Source organism: Octodon degus, unplaced genomic scaffold (genome assembly GCF_000260255.1).
Source record: "Octodon degus isolate 3935 unplaced genomic scaffold, OctDeg1.0 scaffold00073, whole genome shotgun sequence".
NCBI classification, from domain to species: Eukaryota; Metazoa; Chordata; class Mammalia; order Rodentia; family Octodontidae; genus Octodon; species Octodon degus.
Genome location: NW_004524649.1, coordinates 9,631,344 through 9,634,548, shown reverse-complemented (window position 1 = coordinate 9,634,548; position 3,205 = coordinate 9,631,344). Strand labels below are relative to the sequence as shown.

Below are 3,205 nucleotides of genomic sequence, written 5' to 3'. Positions count from 1 at the left end.
ATCTTGTAGGACCATTGAATTTTACAAGTCATCCATTGGATTTTACAAGTCATAGAACATGGCTTGGGCTAACAGTTTAAAATCTTTAAACCAAAAAAACCTAAAGGATTTTTCCCACACAGGTTTACCATCTTGAAGGGGAAAAGATAAACTAAGGCAGATTTAAATCATTTAGTACCTTAGTTTCCTATACTTTGACAACAACAACCAAACATTTTGATAGCTCTGTGGGCTAAGTACCTGCCTGGCAAGCACAAGGACCTGTGTTCGATCCCTGGTACCACATGCAGTGCTGGCCCTGTACAATGTGGACCGCTGGAACCAGGGGTAGTGGTGTACACCTGTGTCTCAGTTATTCTTCTTTCATTGCTGGGACAAATACTTGACACCTAAAATAAAGGAAGGAAAGGCTTATATAGTTCACAGTTACTGGAGGTTTCAGTCCATACTCAGCTGGCTCCAAGGCAGAGTGGCACATAGCAGAGGGCAACCTTTCATGGCCGTGGCAAAGATCAAGAGAGCAAAAGGGAGCAGTAACTGCTCAGTCGGCTAGCTAGCCCCTCATCCCTCCTTACAGTGTATCGCAAATTACCTGCTCCAGGGCAGGTGCAGCATCCACACCCACAGTAATCAATCACAAACTCCAGAAAGCCACCCCATGACTGCTTGATGCATTGGGGGGACACCTAGACACGAACCATAACAACCTGGAACACCAGCACAGGGGAGGCTGAGGCAGGAGAATCACTAGGAGTCTGAGCTGCATAGCTAGACCTTGTACCAATACCAAATAAATAAGTAAAAGATGAAAAAGCAAATATATATATATATATATATATATATATATATATATATATTCATTCTGTCATTCTGTCTTACCTTTTGGCCTCCTGGACTGTCATTCTGTCTTACCTTTTGGCCTCCTGGAGTGAGCAAATCATTTCAGCAACCCCAAGCCAATTCTGAAGCATTGCTTTTCCAGAAGCTACCTGCTGAGTGGTTTGCAATATCTCGTTTTAAGCATGTCACTAAATCTTTGCCTGGGAGAAGGCATCAAGTTATGAGTATGTGTAACAGAAATAAGGCTGCATGGGATCCTCCCTTTAACAAAAGCAGAACATGAGCATCTACACAAGATTTGTTGAGCTGAGAAAGCCTGAAGTATTTCCCCAGGAAAATAAAAAGCTTTCATCCAGAAAGATTTAGGACTTTCAGACAACCATACCAGAGATTGAAATGGATCTAGAATAATGACTGGTCTATTACCCTTTTCCATACATTGAGAGGGCTATTAAGAAGTCAGCCTCACTCTCAACCCTGTTACACTCCCTAGCTTGAATTATGTATTGGTCAGGGTTTTACATAGAGGAACAGATATAAGGAACAGATATTAACACAAGCTATATAATATATAAGGAATTACAAGATTGGTTTACAACAGTCGGCCGCAGAGTCTAATGAGGGAGCGTGAAGAGGGTGTCTGCACACCCCAGACTGAGGAGTTCAGTCCCAAGGTCTGAAGCTCACTGCTGTGCTCTGTGCAAGTCTCTATTCATCAGCTAAGGGGTCTGCGAGGGAAGACTGAAGAGTCTGCTATAGTCTGCGACCGAAGGTGAAGGATCCAAGCCGGAGGCCGAAGAGTCTGTGCTGCAAGCCAGGCAATGAAGTCCAAGCTGAATGGGAAGACAGAAGTTCCTCCGATGAAGTGGAAGATCGACTTCTTCCTCAGCCCCTTTATATGGTCTCTTTGTACTGAGTCACTCTGGGGGCAGAACCAATTGTGCCCCAGGGTGGGACCCCCACCAGCAGGAACAGTGCCAGGGAGTCATCCGGCCAAGTTGACACAATGTATCAACCACTACAAAATATTAAGTTGTTTATTTTAAAAATGCCCTTAAGATAAAGTATGAGTCACTGAAAGAAGACAAAGATTGTTGACTTGGTGCCTCATGTCTTCTCAGTTAGGCACTCTTGAGAGGCGAGGCTGCCCTGGACTAAAGCATTACAGGATAAAGTTTGAAAACACATACGTGATTCACATAGTGGTCTTGACTTTTATAGAAAAGTAAGCATAACATCGTATGAGTAAAACACGAATATCACAGGTCTGAAAATAGAAACATGTACAAATATAGCCTTTATAATCTTTTCTACCTTGTTCCATATTTAATATATCCTTCTAAGCTACTGAAATGGGAGAGCAAAATTTCTGATAAGAAGTAATGAAGTATTCTGGAAACATAGACTATTTGACTACCTTATGTAAGGCCCTGCCTGAGTTAAATCCCTAGTACTGCAAAAAGTAATGTAGACTGGATCTGACTACATACAGGCTCCTTACTCTTTGCTGGACTAGTTTCCTTTTGTTGCCAGCAAACTATAAACATTTTGTCTAGATTTTTTTTCTAATAGACCTTATTATTTTCTTATGTGATTAATATCCAAAGTATGGTACCAAGATAAAATTATTTATCTTAGACAATGTCAAAATCTCTTTCTCGATCATAAACATGAACATGTTATCCTATATGAATGAGTTGTAAAAACAGAGTCCTCACTGAGTTTTAAAAAGTTAAAGTCCCGAACAAAGAAATAATTTGTCAAGGTCACTGGCCAGGGACTAGAAGCTTAATTAAATACTCCCAGTACAAAATTCTGTGATGATCCTGTGCCATTCCCCAAAGAGTAGTGAGTCTGTAAGACTTGTCATTTTTCTCTTATCTGTTTTGAAGTACTTTGAACACTTTCTATAATAAACATATTTTGATTTTATATATGCATAGACACTTCAGGCTATTTTCTAAAGTTCATAGGCCACTGGAAAAGGGTTACTTTAGAGAACCCACTTATTTTGTTGTTTCCTTGTACAAGTGACTAATCTAATACCTGGATAAATTCATTGACTTACCTACTGTCACATGCTGAGTCAATATTACAAAACTGGCTTACATAACTCAACTTCTATTTTTTCAGTATCCAATGTAATTACATGTTTTGTAATATAGTCAGTATTTTGTACCATACATCCAGGCAACCATGGATCAAAAATACTCTGAAAAACAAAAATTGTATCTGTATTGAGTAGATAAATGCTTTTTCTTCCTCATTATTTCCTAAACAACTATTTCTATAGCAATATATTTCACTGGGTACTATAAGTAATTTAAGATGTCTTGAAATACATGGGAAGATATACATACATATA

The 3,205-nt window shown here is 39.4% G+C and overlaps 1 protein-coding gene across 1 annotated transcript in view; it reads left to right on the top strand.

The window, feature by feature from the left end:
• The window catches only part of Macrod2 (MACRO domain containing 2), a 1,506,514-nt gene that overhangs the window by 1,494,345 nt on the left and 8,964 nt on the right, over window positions 1-3,205 (top strand). The gene's annotated exons all lie outside the window — the stretch shown is intronic.